The 22,506-nt window shown below is 37.0% G+C and overlaps 1 protein-coding gene across 5 annotated transcripts in view; it reads right to left on the bottom strand.

Annotated features, from left to right (window-relative positions):
- Window positions 1-21,647, bottom strand: part of bcl9l (bcl9 like) — a 59,365-nt gene extending 37,718 nt beyond the window's left edge. For 2 of the 5 annotated variants that reach the window (XM_051135262.1, XM_051135261.1), the window contains exon 1: window positions 21,186-21,586. The gene's annotated coding sequence lies outside the window, so the exon portion shown is untranslated. Of the gene's footprint in view, window positions 1-21,185 lie in introns of all 5 variants that reach the window. The other 3 variants (XM_051135266.1, XM_051135263.1, XM_051135265.1) reach the window with 3 other exon arrangements.
- Window positions 21,648-22,506: the final 859 nt, after the last annotated feature.

The following is a 22,506-nucleotide window of genomic DNA, read 5'->3' as shown; positions in this document are numbered from 1 at the left end:
TTTGCTCACGCCACCGAGCGCTATAAAGGAAAGTTAAACACACTTAAGCCGACAGCCATGCTGAAAGCTCTAATCATTCACCTGCTACCGGCTTTTAAAAGCCCATCAGTGCATCCAGGTCACAAGTGAGCGTTCACTGCCACCAATCAGGTCTTTCCACTACTGTACACTCGGCCAAGCCCAGAAATGGCGATCTGCTATTTAACTGGAAACACAAACTGGATTATTATTAATAAAGCTGACCTGTTTTATACAAAGGTCACATCAAATTATTTCAGCCCATGATTTTCAGTAAAGAATTTGGGTGGGAAAATTGGTTAAGGCACCCAAAAATGTGTATGACTAATCTGTATGACTTCATTAAATCCATTAAATCACCAAAACAAATGCTGTTGTTTACTTGTTAATCACTGAGTCAGCTGGTTGACCTTGAGAACAGTAATGTTAAACTTGAGATTATTTAACTTTTAATGGACACATTCATATGTTGTCCCTGTGTTTTTTCCCCTCTAATCAATTGCAAAACAAAGCCAAAATTAGCAGTGCACCAATCCGATATATAGTATCGGTATCGCTCTGATACTGGCATTTTCTGTCGGCCCGAGTATACTACTCTGTGTATACTATTCTGTGTTATTGTTAAGCACCAAGAAAGTTAAAAAAAAACATTATAAAGCTCAATAAAGTTTTCATACACTATATTTCAAGTGTTCCGACGCCGCTCCAGCCTTTCGTATTTGGAGCCTTTCGTATCATAATACTTTTGTGCAATGAAAGACTATTAATAGCCTTTCTTGTTCATCTTATCAATCATATGTTACCTGCTTTATTACAGTGCAATACATAGATTATGATTAAATATTTTTGTTTGTTATTTTTCTTTATAATTCAATTGTCTATATTTAGTAGATAAGAGTGATGTCACACAAAAAAAGTAATGATGGTCAGGTCAACACACGTACTGAGGTATAGAAATTCATTGCATTTTGGGTAGTCGCTGCCATGTTTTAGGACACGCTAATCACAAGAGGAAAAAATGACTGTATTTGCGTTAATATTTTTAAGAGCTGCTTGCACTTGCTTAGAATAAATGTACTAATATTTGAATCCATTGCATTCATTCGAGCGCTCAGTCGTGTGGCCAGAACACGACACATACATACTCAGAAATCATACGGCCGCCTTCTATTGTACCACACACAGGACCAAATTAATTTCTCTTTTGCAGTTTTTAATAACTAGGTGGCACCGATATATCTGCCAGATAAAATAAACACTACAGCTTGATCTCAGCCAGTTGATCTTGTAAGTGAACCACCGCTCTGCACATTTTGTGTGTATCTCAGATGTCTGTTCTATTCAAAAGAAAGTGCCCTGCGAACTTGAAATATTCCGCCCTGATTACAGTTCGAAGACAACGTATGCGTTCCAGTCAACAACCATTAAAATGTGCAAGATATGAATTTAAATTGCATTTATTTCCAGAGGTATATTATGTCACACTTCTCTACTAAGTTTCGTCTGTATGTGAAGACAATGCCGGCGGTGGTGTAGCACAAATCCATGAATGAATATTCCCAAGTAAACTTAAACTGATTTCCACTGCTCTGGGAGTGGGGAGCATGTTAATCGGAACACAGTTCAGTCATGGAGCTCTCTTTGAACTAGTTGGTTATCTGAATCAGGTTAAATAAGAGAGGCATGCAATATATACAAAGTGAACATGCAAAGAAGGTCAAATGCCCTTTACAGGAAAAGGGCATTACAGCAATTCAGGATGATTTTAAAGTTGGAGGAGAAAATGAGATGGGAGTTTTTCGACATACTGTATTGACCCAGATTACACAGAGTTCACATGCACATCACACAGCTAGATAAGACAAGCATTTGAGGTTAAAAAGTATATAAATTTTAATCTTTTTTAGAAAATAACCGGTCGTTTCACTGGATAAGACCCTTCTTCCTCAGCTGAGATCGTTTAGAGCCCTTTGAAGCTGCATTTAAACCGCACTGTGGACATTCAAACTCATAGTCACAATTGACGTCCACTATATGAGATAATTCCTGAAATGTTTTCCTCAAAAAACATAATTTCTTTACATCTGCAGAAAGAAAAGCATATAATCTTGGATGAGTTAACTTCTCCTTTAAATTGAAAAAAGCAACCAGCACATTTTATAAAATTTCTCCTTTTATATTCTACAGAAGAAATCAATAGAAACAATTGGACATGGTTTAAATGAAAAAAATGTGTGAGTAAATGATGACCTTCATTTTAATTTCTTGAGGGGAGGAAAAAAAAAAAAAAAAACTTTCACCAGAACCTTACGAATCACTCAGGATTGAGCATGCTAATGGCACTAACGTATAAAATATCGCCCCACACCCAGATTACAACTGATGAGTCAGCGTTCGACTGTACAGCTACTCATCAGAGCGAGAGAAAGACAGAGAGGCATGATTGTTAGAAGTCGGGATCTTGTCTTGTTTGAACATGTAACTTGCCGAGCCGAAACCCAATTTCCCACACGTCAGCTAAAACCACCTGAGTCAAACATGCTTTCATTCCGCGTCTGACTGAAGCGGCCACTCTCTCTCACACAAACGGTGACTAACACACTTTCTCGCTTTCCTTAATTTCTTCCCTTCCGCTGCAGCGGGGACTACTTCACACCGTCTGAACACTTCCCCCCTCCCCACGGCTCTCTATTTCTGTCTCGGTATGTGTTCCGCTCATTCCCTAATGAAGTGTGTGAAGAGGGAGCCATTAAACACGTTTTAAACCATGTTCAAACCCATTATTCATGCTGCCTCTAGGATCGCATTTGACATTTGACTGAGCATCAATTATGTTTGACAGCTCTATGAATGATACACAAAGGACTTGTTGGTGGGGCTTGCTGTGGAGCGCATTACAATTGCTTTTGCTCATATTTAGGATTTGGGGTTCATCAAATGCTGAACTCCACATATTAAGCCACGTAATCGTATAGGCTGTTGAAAAGAGTGAGAGAACTTGGGGTTACATATCCAGAAACCACAATACCATAGAGACTTGAGGCAGGGTCTAAGGTTAATTTTGCCGTTTCAAATTTGTTTTGTATTTTAATAGCAAATTTACTGTTACGTCAGTTTAGTTTCAGTTATATTCAACAATGGAATGTTAGTTAGGGATTAGTGTTTATTTCGTGGACAAGCTGAGTTAGAGTAAATTATCTACTCACTATTTTAATTTACATTTAACTCTATAACTCTACAAGACACTCAGTATTGTTTTTAGTGTTCAGTAGGGATATACAAAAACACTACCTCTAATTTCATTTAAATTGAATCAATCAATCAATCAATCAATATCAGTCAATCAATCAATCAGTTAAATTATTTCTGTGCAAACAGCTAATATAGTCGACCTTACTAACTGAATAGTGGGTGGTTAGACACAGTTGACTATATGACCATTGTGACCAGTTTTTGTAATTATGCTAAAAAAATATGAGAAAGAATCAAGAGAACGCATAGATTTAACTAAAAAAAAAAAAAAAAAAAAAAAAAAAAGATATTTGTATTTGGGATCAGCAAAACATGGCAGAGGAAGTTTTAAATCCACTCTGTTGCCATTCACTATCATGTAAAATCCTGTTTCCCAAAAAAACCCAGTGGGGATAAGATCTGACATATTTTTGTGATTTTACAGGGGGGGGGGCTGAATTTTGCATGACACCATTCGCCCATTCTAGAAAGATTCTAGAAAGACTATTATTGGAGGTTATACTGCTTGGCTGTGCGATTTGAAGGCAGTTTGGAGCCTGTCAGTCACAAAACAGGGTCAGCTTACTGGATTGAGTGCATTTTTAACAAAATCACTGGATTAAACAATCTATCGTCATCTGCAGGTAGAATGTGTTATGCCATGCTGACACAGAAAATATAATACTTAATACTTAAGCCATTAGCTTAACATACTCTTAGGTTATTTTGTTTGAATTAATGACGATGTTTGTACATAAACCATTTTCGATTTAGAATCACAAAGCTTCATTGTAGCACCTTTTGCAAGTGGTGACGGGAAATCTGGCTGCTTAGGTAAAGAGGTGTTAGAGGTCAGTAGGTCACACAAATCTCTTTCTTGCTGAATCATGTTTGAACATAACAGATCTATTAAATGCTTTTGTGCACACAGGCCTTAAAAATTAATGTTGCATAACTAGCAGATGAGTAAATATGGAAAATAATGGAGCTGAACACTCCCAGTCTGGCATTTAAAAAAAAAAAAAAAAAGGTTAGATTGTAAAATCCAGTTTTCATCGCAATAGAGGGTTCACCTAGAAACTTCCCACTGTCAGAGTGTCTATATAGTAATTTTCTCTCTCAGTTTCTCTCTGTCCAGCTGTGTGCCTTCCCTCTTCAGTCAGTCCATTGTTCTTCCGCTGCAACAGGCCGTTTGTTTTTCAGTCGCCTGTTGTCGTGGGAGTGAGTGCAGTGCAGTCTTGAGTAGAACAAAAGGTTACGAGAGTGCAACTATCATATGTGCAAGACGGCAGCTACAGGGACACGGCAAGACTGCAGGTGAGAGCGTGTGTGACTTTATCAGAAATCAGAAATGAGCTGGACCTGACCCTCTTCTCCCATCCTCCAGGCGTAGCTGCTTGCAGTTTGAGAGACTTTAGGACGCCAACTGCAGGCTGCATGCGTCAAGAACTCGCTCACTCACACTGATCTAATTTTCTTCTAAATATTTCACTGTCCAAAGCCTCGCTGATGCGTCACAGAAAGCCAACGAAAAATCTAATCTGCATGATTTTCAGTGAAATGGTTTTGATGATACAGATGTTTTTTTTGACCAGTGAATTCTTGTGACTTATTTATTTAACGGACGTGTCAGTAGACCAGCTCGACAACGCCACACATGCTCCAGAGTTTTTGGGAATCACTCTTGAACGCACAACAGTTTATGACATTTTAAAGTCAAGCGGGTCCATGATTGCACACTAGAAGAACAGAATAGCACAAATCCAGAGCAATCATGGGAAGACAACTTTTACTTTTCAGCAACATGACTTTAAAGGAATAGTTTACGCAAAAGTTCAAATTTGCTGAAAATTTACACACCCTGAGGTCATCCAAGATATAGATAGGTTTGTTTCTTTATCAGAACAGATTGCATCACTTGCACACAATGGATGGGTGCCGTCAGAATAAGAGTCCAAACAGCTGATAAAAACATCACAATGAGTAATCCACACGACTTCAGTCCATCAATTAACATCACATGAAGAGAAAAGCTGTGTGTTTGTAATAAACAAATCCACCAATAAGAAATTTTATTATCAAACTGTTCCTTCTGGTCAAGTACAATCCATAATCCATAATAACACTTCCTCCAGTGGAAAAAAAAAATAAAAATCCACAAACTTTTGTCTTCTCAAATCAAAATCCACCCACATATGTGATTGTGATTGAACTGTGACTGCATATTTCTCCCCTGATTCAGATGAGAGGCCTTTTTCACTGGAGAAAACAATATTATGGACTGAGGAAAAGTTTGATGATGAAATTTCTTATTTTTTAATTACAATCATGCAGCCTTTTGCTTTGCAAGATGTTAATTGATGAACTGGAGTGGTGTGGATTATTGTGATGTTTTTATCAACAGTTTGGACTCTCATTCTGACGGCACCCAGCCACTGAAGAGGATCCATTCGTACAAAAAAGTTAAGTACAGTTGAGGTCAAAAGGTCATCCCTTTTCAGAATCATTAAAAATGTTAATTATTTTACCAAATTAAGAGGGATCATACAAAATGCATGTGATTGTTTTAGATTTAATACTGACCTGAATAAGATATTTCACATAAAAGATGTTTACATATAGTCCACAAGAGAAAATAATAGTTGAATTTATAAAAATGACCAGGTTCAAAAGTTTACATCCCCTTGATACTTAATACTGTGTTCTTACCTGAATGAGGAAGTTCCTTGTTTGTCCTGAACAGTTAAACTGCCCGCTGTTCTTCAGAAAAATCCTTCAGGTCCCACAAATTCTTTGGTGTTCCAGCATTTGAACCCTTTCCAACAATGGCTGTATGATTTTGACATCCATCTTTTCACACTGAGGACAACTGAGGGACTCATATGCAACTATTACAGAAGGTTCAAACACTCACTGATGCTCCACAAGGAAATACAATCCATTAAGAGCCGGGGGTGAAAACTTCTCAACAGAATGGAGATGTTTACATTTTTTCTTATTTTGCCTAAATATCATATATTTTCATTTAGTAATGTCCTTCAGAGGCTACAGAAAATACTTACATGTTTCCCAGAAGACAAAATAAGTTAAATTTACCCTGATCTTCAAATTTAAAAAGTTTTCACCCCCCGGCTCTTAATGCATTGCATTTCCTTCTGGAGCATCAGTGAGTGTTTGAACCTTCTGTAATAGTTGCACATGAGTCCCTCAGATGTCCTCAGTGTGAAAAGATGGATCTCAAAATCATACAGTCATTGTTGGAAAGGGGTCAAATACACAAAAATGCTGGAAAACCAAAGAATTTGTGGGACCTGAAGATTTTTTCTGAAGAACAGCAGGCAGTTTAACTGTTCAGGACAAACAAGGGACTCAACAACTATCACAAAAACAAAAAGCACAGCTGTGGCTCATTCAGGCATCAGCAAAGAATTAAGAATCAAGTGTATGTAAACTTTTGAACAGGGTCATTTTTATAAATTCAGCTATTGCTTTCTCTTGTGCACTATAATGTAAACATCTTTTATGTGAAATATCTTATTCAGGTCAGTATTAAATAAACAAAAACATGCATTTTGTATGATCCCTCTTATTTCGGTAAAATAATTAACATTTTTAGTGATTCTGAAAGGGGGGTACGAACTTTTGACCTAAACTGTAAACCTCAAATTTTTCCAAATCTGTTCCCATGAAGAAATAGCTTAATTTTCAGTTTTAGGTGAACTATTCCTTTAAAGCAATAGGGAGGAAGTGAGATAGATGATATAAAACTACTTCAGAAAATGGTACTTGCAATGCATTGACTAAACAGTTGCATCTGTATTTGCCTGTTTGTCTAGAGCATGTTTCTGGCATTTGAGGAGACTCGTTCTGTATACACTCAGGAGATAATACATCCGAGACACCCCGCTGAACAACTTTGATAAATAACATAATCAACGACAACTCACGACAAATTATAATCACTCTCCAAGTTCTTTTTCAGTGTCAGGTGATTACTTTTCTCAAAAGCCAATTTGGTAATTATCTATAATTACCGAAAGCTCCTCTTCCAGTTTCTGAGAATCAGTTGGATACGTGCGCCTCATGCCAAGATATTTGCAAATGCAAACTAATCATAATCATGTTGTAATAAACATGATTGGCACTTACAAGAAAAAACAAAACAGAAAGGAGATCTAAAAGACACTTTAGAGACTAATTCGTATAACTTAAGTGTCTTCTTGTAGACAACTTGTTCTATGTGCAGTGCATTGTGGGACTTTGCACAGGTGAAAGCCAAAAAATCAGCCTGTTGGGGGTTTAGGCAGGTTGCTGTGGCAACTATGCATGACATGGGTCTTGGCAAATGAAAGCAGCATGAGAGAAGAGCGAAGAACGCGAGGCCTAAAGCGGGCTGGATGATGATGACACTACAACAAACAGAGAGACTGAGAACGGACGCAGTCAGGGGGAAATTATCTCGCAGCCGGGCTTGTTTGAAAACACTGCCCGTGCCCCTGCGCCAAGAAACAGTGCCACAACAAAATGAAAGAATACTGTTTATTTAAGAGAAAGGGAGGACAGGCTGCAGCGCTCTGAATGAGGGAAACAAGGAAGGAGGAGTGGAGCAATCAAAGACAAAGGAGCCAATATAAACACCCTCACAGATTCAGCCTAAGAAACTGAAAACGAATAGTTTACTCCAAAATGAAAATTCTGTCCCACCCTCATGTCATGCCAAAGCTGTATTTTTGTTTGTTTGTTTTCTTATGGAATATAAAGGGATCGTCTTTTAAGCGACAATTTTTTTAAGTCACTGTTTGTTGCATGCCTTATGACCAAACATGATTGATCTACAAGCTGGCATAACACATCTAAACATACCAGATTTGATTTCATATGCATATGCACCTCTTTTATTGTGTACAGTATAGAGTTCTAATGTACAGTTGTGGTTACTATGAACTATGTTTTGTATTAAAGAGCTGCATGAAGATTTAAAAAAAAAAAAAAAAAAAAAGTAATTTGTAAACCACTTTTGACTAACTCATTAAAAAAATAACTGATAGAACTCACTCACAAATCTGACATCCCTATGACCTGCAAATAATTTTAGCACACACATTTTATCAATATTTAACCAAATTTTTTTTAGAAATGTACTGTATGTTCATTATAGAAAGTTCCATTGCTTTTAAGTTTATTACTTTCTATGACTTTTCCATTCCTCCAAAACACCACTTTAAAACTCCATGATATTTCCAGATTTTCTATGATTGTGGAAACCGTGTCCTTTTCTATATTTATGCGTGCATTAAGTCAGCAAACAGGTTTGTGTTTACCATGTAATTAGACATGACAGTCTCCAAACAGGATGAGTAAAATATTCACAATATTCACAATGATTTTGCTTATACAGCTAAAGTAAAAAATTTACATCTCCATTTAAGAGTAATTAAAAATGTTAATTATTTTACCAAAATAAAAGGGATCATACAAATGCATGTTATTGTTTATTTACTACTGACCTGAATAAGATCTTTCACATAAACGTTTACATATAGTCCACAAGAGAAAATAATAGTTGAATTTATAAAAATGACACTGATCAAAAGTTTACATACACTTAATTTTGATAGTTGTGATAGCTGTTCGTGAGTCCCTACTAGGCAAAATAAGAAAAATGTACACATCTTCATTCTGTTCAAAAGTTTTCACCCACCAGCTCTTAATGTATGGTTTTTCCTTCTGGAGCATTAGTGAGTCTTTGAACCTTCTGTAATAGTTGCATATGAGTCCCTCAGTTGTCCTCAGTGTGAAAAGATGGATGTCAAAATCATACATTCATTGTTTGAAAAGATTAAAATACACAAATATGCTGAAAAGCCAAAGAATTTGTGGGTCCTAAAGGATTTTTCTGAAGAACAGCGAGCAGTTTAACTGTTCAAGACAAACAAGGGACTCATGAACAACTATCACTAAACAGCTGTGGATCATTCAGGTAACAACACTGTATTAAGAATCAAGGGATGTAAACTTTTGAACCGGTTCATTTTTATAAATTCAACTATTATTTTCTCTTGTGGACTATATGTAAACATTTTTATGTGAAAGATCTTACTCAGGTCAGTACTAAACAATAACAAGCATTCTGTATGATCCCTTTTATTTTGGTAAAAGTTAACATTCTTAACGAGTCTGAAAGGGGGATGTAAACTTTTGACCTCAACTGTAATATAGAATTAAGCAACATTGTAAATATTTTAATGTTTCATTAAGACTATGTAATTACATAAGGCAAGTATTGTGACTCTGTATGTTAACTGTATATATCTGAAACTTGAAACTTAATATTTGTGCGTATTGCTAAAGACAGCTATTTAATGTTTTTAGGTGTACCAAACACTCTCCCTGTCTGTTCCTATACAGACGAACAGATCCTGCTCCAAACTCACACCACTGGTCGAGCCAGTGTTGCTGTGTTGGCCTGGTAAGGATCTATCTGGAAAAATGACTACAGAGGGTTTGAAGTAAACATGTACGCACTGGTTTGGGTGCATACAGAACGATCACATCGTGGAACAGAGTTTCTTGGAGCACATACCATGTGACCCCCAAGAGAACTGATAAACAGAGAGTGAGAGTGAGCGAGAAAGAGAAAGAGAGAGAGAGAGAGAGAGAGAGAGAGAGAGAGAGAGAGAGAGGGCGGGCGGGCAGCAGTATATACAGCATAAACAGATTGTCATGGCCACAGAACAGCAGTGTGTGCAGTGACTGAGGCCGCAGTCCCTCAGTGAGCTCTGCAGTCTCTTTCTCTATTTCATTCTCTCTCTGTAAAGACAGGGAAGAGCTCAGCTCACTTTGCACGGGGGGTCAAGGGTTGTATCTTTTCCAACACACTCTGGGCCATCAGCCAACTAGAGCAAGAAAAAAAGAACAAACTGCAGCCGCAGCACAAACAGACAGGAGATGGTGAGAGTGAGATGGAGAGAAAGACATGGAGGTATGGTCTCTGTTCTGTAGATCTACTGTTCAGCATGAGAAAGAGAGAGAGAGAGACATGCAGGAAAGTAAGATGTGCAAGTGAAAACTCGATTTGTACATTTTCTGAAGAAAATTTGAGCGGTGTTTGCCTGTGCAAAGGTTGCTGCCACAATGCCAGGATGTTCCAGGGGGTCAAAAGAACCAGTCGGTTCTCTATGATATTGTGGTGTCTAAACATGCCTTTCGAAGTTTGATTCATTTTAAAAAATGCAATTCTGCACAGGTATTCAGGTCAATAACAAGCAAGAGTGGCAAAGATTTGAAAAAAAAAAAAATTAATGTTGGTTTTTATGGTTTTGAAATATATTCACAACATTTTTGGACAAATGTTTAGACTTAAGTAATCTGTAACCGTAAACACTAATATATATATATATATATATATATATATGTGTATGTATACACATATACACACACACACACACATATATATATATATATATATATATATATATATATATGTGTGTGTGACCCAGGACCACAAAACCAGTCATCATAAGGGTACATTTTTGGAAATTGCGATTTATACACTGCCTGAAAGCTGAATGAATAACCTTTGATGTATGGTTTGTTAGGATAGCACAATATTTGGCAGAGATACAACTATTTTAATATATGGAATCTGAAGGTGCAAAAAAATAAGTGTATAAAAAAAAGTGTATAAATTGCAATTTCGAAAAATTTACCCTTATGACTGGTTTTGTGGTCCTGGGTCACATATATATATATATATATATATATATATATATACACATAAACACACACATTTTTTTTTTTTTTAATATCCTTATGTTCCCACAAGGATAGTAAAACCTGGTTAGTAATTAAAAATAGTAAATGATGTTTATCTGCATGTAACAATGCAATCAGGTTTTCTGTGACGGGTAGGTTTAGGGGGGTTAGGGGGAAAAAAAATCATTTTGTCAGTATAAAAACTATAGAAGTCTATGGAAAGTCCCCACAATTCACAAAAACAAACGTGTGTGTGTGTGTGTGTGTGTGTGTGTGTGTGTGTGTAAACAACATAAAAGGTGATGATGATACTGTTTCCTGTTTTTTTTCGGCATCATTTCAGCACATTGGTTGTACCACATTTTTATTAGGCAAAACAACTGTTTTTCACATATTTAAAGCACTGTTGTCAAAATAATAATAATAATAATAATAATATTATTATTATTATTATTATTATTATTATTATTATTATTATTATTATTATTATTATTATATATAAAATATTTTAACAAAAATGCTTTTCTTATTTTTTTCTAAGAAATGTATTAAATGAAGCTTCTTTTTTTTTTTTATTTATAATAAAGTTAAAGTTATACCATAGTAAAGTTAATATCATAAAAGAGGTGTATTCAAGTGAATTTCATGAATGCTTTTTTTAGTAAATTAATGGACCCGAAGGAAAAAGTCACAAATCTTTCCCATCTGACCTCCTCCACCCACTTTTACATTTTTGTGTATCGCAAGATTTTTTCACATTATCATAACAAATTTGGAAAGACTGAAAAGACTGACTTGTCTATTGAAGATAAATGTTTTACCATATTTTTGTTATAGTACTACCCCATTTTTATGGTCCACACCAAGACTTTTAGTCATTGCACAATCCCAGGTCTTTGTAAATCTAAATTAACAACATGAGCATCAACAATCATCATTACAGGGGAAAGAATACAGTAAATTTTCTCTTAAGAGAGAAATCTTACTTCATCACTGGCGCGTAAAGCTAAATATTTAAGTTTTAAATTAAGCCAGTGTATACACACTCTGCCATCCAGCCAATTGCAGCGCTGGAGGAACAAACTCCACTGGAATCTTGTACACACACAGAATAATTTCCATTCCACCTTAAATGTAGGGCAAAGTTCTAGCTCGATTGAGCCAAAGAGTTTGTACTAAAGAAAAAAAGGCTTGTTGTGTTGACTGTGGAGTGTTCTGAGTCTCACAGCTGGGTGCTGTTGTTTTCAGTGCTCTGAAAGCTTCTCGATATCACATTATTCTTTCATAGCTCACCTTAGCACCACGACTTGTAACTCATCTGGAAGCTCAGATCACCTGACCAGATAAGAAACACTTTGTTCCGAACGCTGGATCTCATTGTCCTTCCAACGCACTACAAACGGCCTTTAACAGACCCAAAACACAGATCTACAAGTAATGAAACATTTCACCTTTCTCTCGCCTGACCAGTGATAACTATTGTTGTTTTTATGACGAGGTGATACTGTGGTGGTGCGTTCAGGGTTATATAACACAGACCTGCGGTGGTTCTTGTTTTTAATATTCCCGATGTGAATATGCCTTCCCTGGACGCCTGTCTGTGTGCCTGAGAGGATGCACTACTTTTCAAACAACATGAAAGCAGATGGTAGCACAGGGACTAACGCTGTCCCTTAGCAGAGGTGATCTGAAGTGTGGCATCACACCGTCTCAGGTGAGAGGCCATATGTTGGGCTATAAAAAGTTTGCACAGGCCAGCAGGAAGAGGTCATTTCTGGTTCTGCAGCGGAGGAAATTAAGCGATATTAGAATAGGCCACAGGTCAGCAACCTTACACCGCAAATAAACCGGAAGCATGCAGACATCACAACACTTGATCGCCCCCATTTTAATCGATAAAGCTGGACTTTAACCCATTCGAAGATTGACACCCTGTTTCTATTTTCAGTGTGCCCCAGAGCTACTCCAGCTACTATGCTTTCCTCTTCATGTTTCTGAAATCATTTTCTTTTCTTCTTGACCATGTTTTTAGTCTTCTAATTTATTTTTTTCAATTTATATGTTTGTGCTAACCAGTTGTAGCGATACTAAAAAATATATAAAATTATTATACATTTTTAAAAAAAAGATTTATCAAGGGAAACATGCTATGCTTAAAGAAAGTTTGTATCTTTATCAGAGCAGATTTGTAATCCAGCAACACAAGTAATCCAGCAAAAGCTGTGTTTTGAAGCAAACACTTCAAATTGTTACTTCCAAATCTGTCCGTAATGTTGATTTCTCCAGTGAAAAGTCGTCTTGTCTCAAACAAGTGAGAAATATGCACAAATCAAGTCAAAACAAATTAGTCAGATACACTTGTGGATTATTGTGATGTTTTTATCAGCTGTTCGGACTCTCATTCTGACGGCACCCATTCACTGCAGAGGATTTATTGGTGAGCAAGTGATGGAATGCTAAAAAACTCATCTGCACTGGCTGAGGGTGAGTAAAGTTCTTCTTCAAAACACAAATGAAGACATTTTTAATTAAACCTGGTTTCTGTCGATCCACTGAACGTTCATTCAACCCAAACTGACACAAGTTCATAAACCAACTGCAGAAGAAATCCATACAAACTAGGCTACTCATTCAACACTGATCAAACGCACAACCATAGAGCTCATAAAATATGCTAAACATAAGTGACGAAATACAAAAAAGGCTACACTTTATGTACATGTTTGTGTGTCTACATATAGTAGGGGTGGGTGATATACTGGTAGACATGATTAACCGGTAGAAATTTGTCTAAAGATTTTCGACTATCGTCTCTATTATGTGACATCACACAAGTTATTTTTGCCACTTTATAGGCCTTGAACAGTTAAATACACACACTTGTATGTGTCAAAATGCCTGTCTTTGCATATATCCTCATAAACTAATTTAGGTGAAAGCAAACAGCTGAGAAGGAAAATGTGTGTAACAGTATATTGTATCAAGGCAGCTCTTAAAGTGACAGCAGTCTAATATTCATACTGTCTGTCATTCATGTTAATCAAACAATGAGAGAAAATACCTCACTACTCTTGACTAAATCACGTTTTTAAATCAACTTTAATAAGAAGAAATATATATTTAATTCACACAATGAAGAATATGCAGTGTTTTTATACATTTGATTAATTTATACAATGTATGTAGCATTACTTATTTGTTTGACTGTAGTTTTTTTTGTTTGTTTGTTTTTTGTCCTATTGCTTGTAATTAGTTTCTTATTTCATATTATGTTTTATTTAGGCAAAACATAAACTTTTTATATCAAAAAGACCTTATTTAAAGCATAAAAAACTGTATTGTTATATATATATCGTTAATATGAAATAAAATGACTCATAAGATTTTGGTCATACACAGTAGTTAGAAAACGTTGAGTGACTGACCTTTCATAAAAAAGTATCTCATATGAGTTTCCAAGTCAACCAGACATTAACATCTGTGTCATACTTGTGAAGAGAAGCTTGTCAAATTCATAACGTTTCCCCACCTACTTTTCGGGTTGTTACTATGCCCCTGTCTAGCACTTGTGGTGCTCAGTTTGTATCCAACTTGTGTCATTCACTGATCTCACTTCCTGCTTTTTTTCCCCCCATCATTTCCCCATTCATCTCTCTATAGAAAAAAAGGACAGAAAGAATCTCAAGAATTCAGTCACTTTATCAGATAAATGTTCCTCCTGGCTAAAATGTGATATCACAATGTAGTCTAGTCTAGTTCCTTAAAGTAGTTGTTTATCCTCTACTGTTTCCACAGAAGCAGAAGTGAATTGTAGGTTTGAACTTGAGGTCAACTCAGGTCACACTAACCACACAGCAAACTCACAAGTGTCCAGGAGGAAAGCTTTTCTGTAACACACAAACCAGTGCATGAAGGCTTCTAAATGTACACACAGGAGTTACATACGTTGTTATTTTTTAAATATTAAAATTTATCTTTATCTAGTTAAATATTGAGAGACAATTATAAGTGTTGAATTTCTTTGAAAAAGTATAAGCACTCTGTGCTGCTATAAAAACATCACTCTTGTTTATGTTAGAATCCCAACTAGCCTGACACAGCAACATTGACTGCATCAATGGTGTGGGTTTGAGTGGACTCTCTGCTTGTTTAACCAATGACAGACAGAGGGTGTGTTCAGAAACCTGTTTGCAGAGTTTTGAATGGCTATGCAGGACAAGTCATGCGGAAAGCCCTTATATGGAAATGGTTTGGCTGTGTGTTATGCTAATTAAGTAACTGTGGACACACACTCCCTCATTAAGCCCAAAGTATACTTCAGTTATTTACGTGTACACTTGCATGTTTGAACAGTCAAATGCACAGCCTTTTAAAGTATAGTTAATAGCATACTTGATAGCATGTGCAAACGCAGGCGCTCGACACATACACTTTAGAGAGCTTCATCTTTGTCCAGTGTCTGCTCTATTTTTCTCCAGAAGTTATGACTGATACATCTTGTGCTTTTTTAAACTAAAGTTGCCGCTATCTCATAACCCTCTCACACAAGCGCTTGTCAATGTTGTTTTTGCAGTCTCTATTTTTTCGTTGTTACGTCTCTTCAGTTTTGTTTTCTACTGTGATACAACGGCACGGGCCAGTGTCGCCACCTTGTGGAACAACCAATTGGTGCATCCTGCACGTACAAAGCGCACGTGGTTACAAAAATTGGATGGTGTGTGTACTCTCATACTATTCTGGTGCCAAAATTTGCATAATGTGCACTGTGTGTGGACCCACGTATACAGGTAAAAACCAAAGTATACTTTGGCCTTTGGGAAAAATCCCGATTTGACAGCTTATAATGAAAGCAAGAATACATTTGTTTGCATATACATTTGTTGTGAATTCACAAGAAATTTGCATGAGCACCATGGCAGCTAACACAAAAGGCAGCTCACACATACTGTATAAGAATCTCCTCAATACATAAAAACTTTTTAAAAAATCATGTGCCAAGCTCTTAAAACTTACTTTTGCATTCGTTCACATATGATTGCTATACTTTTGTTTGTTTGCTTGTTTTTTACCATTTTCAAAAATAAATAAATAAATAAATAAATATATATATATATATATATATATATATAAATTAAAAAAAAAAATGTAAATAACAGTGTCCTTATACTACCAATACATGGGTGTGCACTAGGGGTGTAACGGTTTAAATTACTCACGGTTCTGTTTGTATTGTGGTTTTAGAGTCCGGTATGTGCTATGTTTAGGAAAAGGACTATACTGTCAAAAAAAAATAAAGAAAATAAGAACAAGTAATCTACAACCAACAACACAAATAAATACAAAAGAGCAAAGATACCCACGTTTGAATAGTAGGTAGCAAATTCTTTACATATGAAAACGTACTTACAGGCTGTGAGTCAGAAACGCCCAGACTGTCCTTGCAAAGTTGGAATTGCCCCACTTTATAGTGTGCACAGCCAGCATTGTAGGCTACTCTCCCAGGTTCAGGAAACAATCCTCCGTAAAATGCACTGCACACACTAGAATATTTGTGTTACACTGTTCTGGAACAGTAAATATAACTTAACCCCTGATTTCTAGTTGTGTACTCATTTGGAAGGCCAAACAAAGTACTTTCACTTTCGCAATGAAACACACAGCGTCTCCACGACATGGCAGCGGCTACAACAATACTCCAGTGAGAATAAAAGTTACACCATCTTTCTTTGCGTATACATTTGGGTGGTGTAAATCTTCGCACACCATGACGTAGACATGTTGGGGGCGTGTTTGAATGAGCCATTTTAGGAAGGTGTGGCTGAGTCTTAACTTTTATAAAGAATATCTCTTTGGGTTTGAGACTTTAATCTTTGCAACTTAACAGATCTTATATATGCATGAACAGCTTCTAACACTCCAAAGACAAAGGAAAACATGAAATCGCCTCATTTATGACCTCTTTAAACTTTAAAAAAAAGTGCTGGCACTTTAAGACAATGCACAGCTCCAGTACATTGATACTGTACGTTCAGCTGACTATGTCTGCTAGGATACTCACCAAGATGGGCATGTTGACAACATGTTTGTATGAATGTGTCTATTCAAGCACAAGACTTGAAATAAAACTCAATATTTGTGCATTAGCCAAACTCTGTTTTATGTGTTGTTATTTTTTAACAAACCATATAATGCCTTGTCAGATTTAAGTTGAGCTGTGGTGCAAGTGCGTGCTGAACCATGGGTGGAGAACGGAGAACCGTTACACCCCTAGTGTGCACATCTTAATCATCAAGTCTGTAAATATAATTTAAGTATATTTTGTAGGCAAATTTGTTTAACAAATAATATCATAGATATATTATTGTGGTTTTATCAAGTTGCACCACATGACAGTTTACAATTAAGTGACAGATGCTGAAATGTACTCCTCCTTAAAAGAGGTCCTCTATATATATTTTCATAATTTATATAAATATTATAATAAGACAAGGCAATACCGGTATTTTTTACTTAAAAATGATCAGAAATGAATTTCAACTCAATTTAAAATTGAGGAACTATATTTTTGCAGAATAAATGAGAAATTGGTGTCATGTAACTATGCAATTATTTGTTAATGAGGACCGATGTCTTGTCTCAAAGCAACATTTTGCCGGGTAACTACCTAATACACTATAATGTCTGTACGGTACTGTCCCTTCAGTGCAACTACGCAAAGGCTACAGGGTAAAGGGTCAGACATGGGTAGGCGAGTTTTCTAAACAAAACCAGCACATTCACCATTCGCTGGTAAAGCACACTGACGTCGCATTTCCCTCATCTCTGTGACGTCACAACTGAAGCTTTAACACTGTAGATTATCTAGATCACTTTAAAGCCAGTTCCCTTGAGCGGTTCGCTCTAAAACATTCGCTGATGTCTACGAGGTGTTGAGCCAATGTGGGGCAGAGCACGCTGTGAGCCTTGAGCCTCAAAGACAATTCAGATCAAGTTGCAAACTCTGTGAGCTTCTAAAAATAGCGTGGTAGGATATCACGCTCGCAGCACTAGCTAATGGCCTGTGTGGCCAGTGGGCTAAAGAGCAGCCAAACACTGCCAGAATACACTTCACACATTCTCTCTCTCTCTCCACTCACACTGCTGACTACTACTGACGGTCTGTCGGGTTCATATGATGGAGGAAAATTTGGGAAAAGATGTGTTTAATTTAAACAGACCTCTGTGCCAAAACTATCAGGAGAAACCGCAAGATTATCAGCTCTGTCTGATCTGGGGTCAGCTTATAGTATCACTATCTCTCCCTCTATCACACACACCGCTAACTTAATCAGCCTGCGTCACTGAGGCCCTGGAGATCTGACAGGAAAAAGAGAATTAGGGGAACTTGGGTAGCACCCTTCAGTAAGGGGCTTGAATGGGATGCAAATCTTTATTCAAATATAAAGAATGGCAAACATTATTTCAAATAAACAATAAAAATGTTTTAAAATTGTCTGGTCTACTTCTGAAACAGCTAACATTTTTGTGTGACGTCATCAAGCACCCACTTTCTCAATCCAATCAATTCACAGTAGATTAAATCAAGACCCATAGTGCACTTTTCTCATTAAATATCCCATTTTACTCAGAATTTAAAGGACTATTTCATCCAAAAAAAATGAATGCGCTGTTCCAATCTTGCATGAGGTTCTTTAATGGCTGTATGGCTCCATAAACAACCTTCAACATCCATGGAACCTTTCCATAAACACTTTATAGTGGAAAGAGGTTCTTCATGATCAAAATCTTTACACTAAGAAACAAATCGTTCTTTTAAGAACTGCTCACTGAAAAGTTCTTTTGGAGAACCAAAAATGGTTCTTCTATTGTATCACTGAGAAAATAAATAAATAAAAACTTTATTTTTAGGAATATTAATTCCTTATAACACAAGATATTTTACTGAAGGTCCCACTCACTCATTTCCACACAATGCAAGTATATAAGGGCCAATATATGCCTTATTTTGAGGTAAATAAAAACCAGTCTTAAGTTGCTGGGGTGTATTTGTAGCAATAGCCTAAAAATCATTGTATGGGTCAAAATTATTGATTTTTCTTTTATGCCAAAAATCATTAGGAAGTTTAGTAAAGATCATGTTGATATTTTGTAAAAACTCCTACTGTAAATATATCAAAACTTCATTTTTGATTAGCAGTATAAATTTTTAAGAAGTAAAGGTGATTTTTTTTTGCACCCTCAGATTCCATATAATGAAATAGTTGTATCTCGACCAAATATTGTTCTATCCTAACAAACCATCCATCAAAAGTCTATTTATTCAGCTTTCAGATGATGTATAAATCTACCTATAACTGGTTTTGTGGTCCAGGGTCACAAACGCTATTAAACATAACTTATGCCAAGTTGAAACATAGTGCACAAGTCTTTCATAGCATTTGGAGCTTAACAGGCTCCATTCCAATTCTGCACAATAACTGTGATCCAAAATCGACCATGGTTCAGTTATTCCTTTGAAATCATTAGCTGTCATGCCACATCATGCCAGCATCAAAACAGCTTGCGGTCAGAACGAATGACTACATCATCTTCGGAAGGTCGTCAGACTTCTTATATCTGATGATATACTGAGGCGAACTATGCTACAGCGACGCCAAAAGGCATTCAGCCTCTTTTTCACACTATTAGAAACAAAACATATCAATTAGTTTTCTCTAAAACAAGAACTAAACCATTTTGCAGTTACTTGTAACTGAAAAAGTAAAGTCAGCCACCCTCAAGTTTATACAAGTGCCCAAGTGTGGATCATCACAAAAGATGGTCCAAAAATTACAATTATGACACTGTTTAGAAACCTGTATGACTGACTTTCTTTCTTGAAACATATACTAGCCACTCTTTATTATATAATGAATGTAAATTTGGACTGCAGATGTCAAGAGCCAAAAATGACAGCAAAAAAAGCAGTATAAAAGTAGCATATACAACTTTTGTGCTATATTCTAAGCCTTCCGAAACCATACAACAGGTTTGTGTGGCAAGCAGAACAAACTTTAAGTCATTATTTGCTGAAAAAGTACGCTATTTTCAATGAAACTGTTGATCCAGTTCATAAAACCAGTTTGAATGATTTGCTCAGTAATCTGACTAACATGGTTCTTAATTCTAAACTCAGTGACTCACAGTGGTTAACCGCTCCTTAGAGTTAAATTTCTGTCTGTTCTTCACGCAAAGCTGTTATATGGCTTTTTAGTCACTGTTACTGAATGGAAAGGCGAAACCAGTACATTCCTCAAAAATTCTCATTCTGCGTTTCACGGAAGAAACCAAGTCACACAAGTTTCTAACAACATGAGGTTAAATAAATGATGACATAACATGTCAACCAAATCATTTTGTCTTCTTTCTTCAATGTATTTTATGATTTAAAAATATTTTGTGCAATGTTCTGCTTACAAGCTGTGCTTGTGCTATCTTTGTTTACAGTAAATGCCTCTGGCTTGGATATTTTTTTGAGATGCAAGGACATTCAGACATTGAAGTGTGACTTGAGTGGGGCCACTGTATGTGTGCACAACACTCATTTGCACAAAAAGAAACTAATGTCCTGCGTGCATGGCCTGACAGTTTGCAGCACACTTTTGTAAAATGCTCATCTTCAGTGTTGATGGCATCGCTACAGACCAGCGCTTTTTTTCCACTGACTTCATGAACGTGATGGTGAGCAGCGGCCACATTCACCGTCACATTCTTCAAGTGCCTGCCTCTTTCTGCCAATCAGTCGCGACATTGTAACAGCCTAGCTCGTTTTCCTCAACCCAGACCTTCAAACGACAATCAAAACGCCCTAACTCGCTCCTAAGCAGCAGCTACAAGTCCTTCCTGGCTTTTCGTGTCTTTTTACGGTCACATGGAGACGGGCCCGACGTTACTCCGAGCCTATCGTCAGCTCATTAGCATCCATTGCATTGAAGAGAGGCAGTTAGCAGGCGAGGCTAACTCCAGGATCCCCTACAGCTGCTGCTGTGACTGCGAGTTCAGCGCCGGAGCGCTACACTACAGACGCGCCGCGATACATGCAGCCATCTGATAGTTTGATGCGTTTGCGTGTAGTACGCGACGCGCTGTCACGGCATTCTACGCCGAGCTTGTGTGGGTGCGTGTGCGCGGAGCTTTCCTACCCCATTCCGCCGTGTGTCTGCGAGCGGAGGCCGATGTCAAGAGTGACGGCCAGCCGACATCACCCGAAGTGTCCGCCGCCACTGCGCAAGATCCTCCCCGGCTGTGTTAAGCGACCAATGCGATGGCCCGAAGTAAAGCCGCTGGTTAAATATCAGATGCCTCAAAATGTGGTTTCGGTTCGGCTCCGAGCGGAAGACGAGTCCCGGGGAAGACGGCAGATCATGACTCCGCTGTTGGAGACGCTGTCTGCATATTCCAGCCTGTAGTGTAGAGGTAGCAGAAGGCGCTCAGACAGACAGCCGCTCTTGCGCTCATTACTCAACTCACTGTACACACATATGAGTGACACGCTCGCTCTCTCGCTCGCTCACTCACCCAGAGCTATATGAGGACTGTTTCCTGCTGTTTCAATGAGCTCCTCTCATATTAGATCATAACAGTACACCATCATCTAATTAGCACACATTTTTATTTTAAAATACACTCATTTTTAGATGTCATTATAACATGCATACATGCATATGTACATGATTGCACATGCAAAATAAATAAATACATCACAAAAAATCAAAATAAATAATATATAGGCTATAGAACAAAACATTGCATATATATAATGCTATTAAAAAGGCATTATGATAATGAAACACATTGTTTAGCGTCTTCAAAAGGGCTATACATGTAAGAGCACATATATACTATACATACTACTTACGTGCACGCAGAAACAATATAATATAACAAGCTTATGAATGATCAAATTATGCAGAATATTAATATAAAAATAAAATATAAAACAACGGAATGTTAAATACCATAGTAAACATGGTAAATGAATCACTCTTGTATTATTCTTGTATGATCTCAGTTATGTCTGAAACTACAAGAAACTATTTGCCAATCACAGCTGTCAAATATCCATAATATTTAAGACAGATAAAATGTAGCCTCTTTATGGCCTAAGTGTAATTTACTTTTATTTAAAAAAAATGTTTAAATCTAAAATAATGCAGGAGCCACTAATGACTGAATGATTAGAGCATGTTTCTCCGTTGGTTCACTAAAACGTATAGTTTTACTTATACAGTTATAGAATGTGGTTGGGTGAATGAAGCTCACGTCTGCTTTGTCTGAGACGTCAGACACATAACCTGATCTGACAACAGAGGTATCAGATGTATCAGCCCTCTTAGATCACTCCTTACCTGGCATATGCCAAGATCAGCGCTCTCTCCCCAGGAGGCATGTTACCCTCTGATACATTTGGACCCTTATTGCTGGGTGTTCAGCCATCATTTCACAGGTGAGCACTCCCTCTGG

This window comes from Labeo rohita, chromosome 18 (assembly GCF_022985175.1).
Source record: "Labeo rohita strain BAU-BD-2019 chromosome 18, IGBB_LRoh.1.0, whole genome shotgun sequence".
NCBI lineage: Eukaryota > Metazoa > Chordata > Actinopteri > Cypriniformes > Cyprinidae > Labeo > Labeo rohita.
Note: the sequence above shows the minus strand (reverse complement) of the source record. Positions and strands in the feature narration are given on the sequence as shown.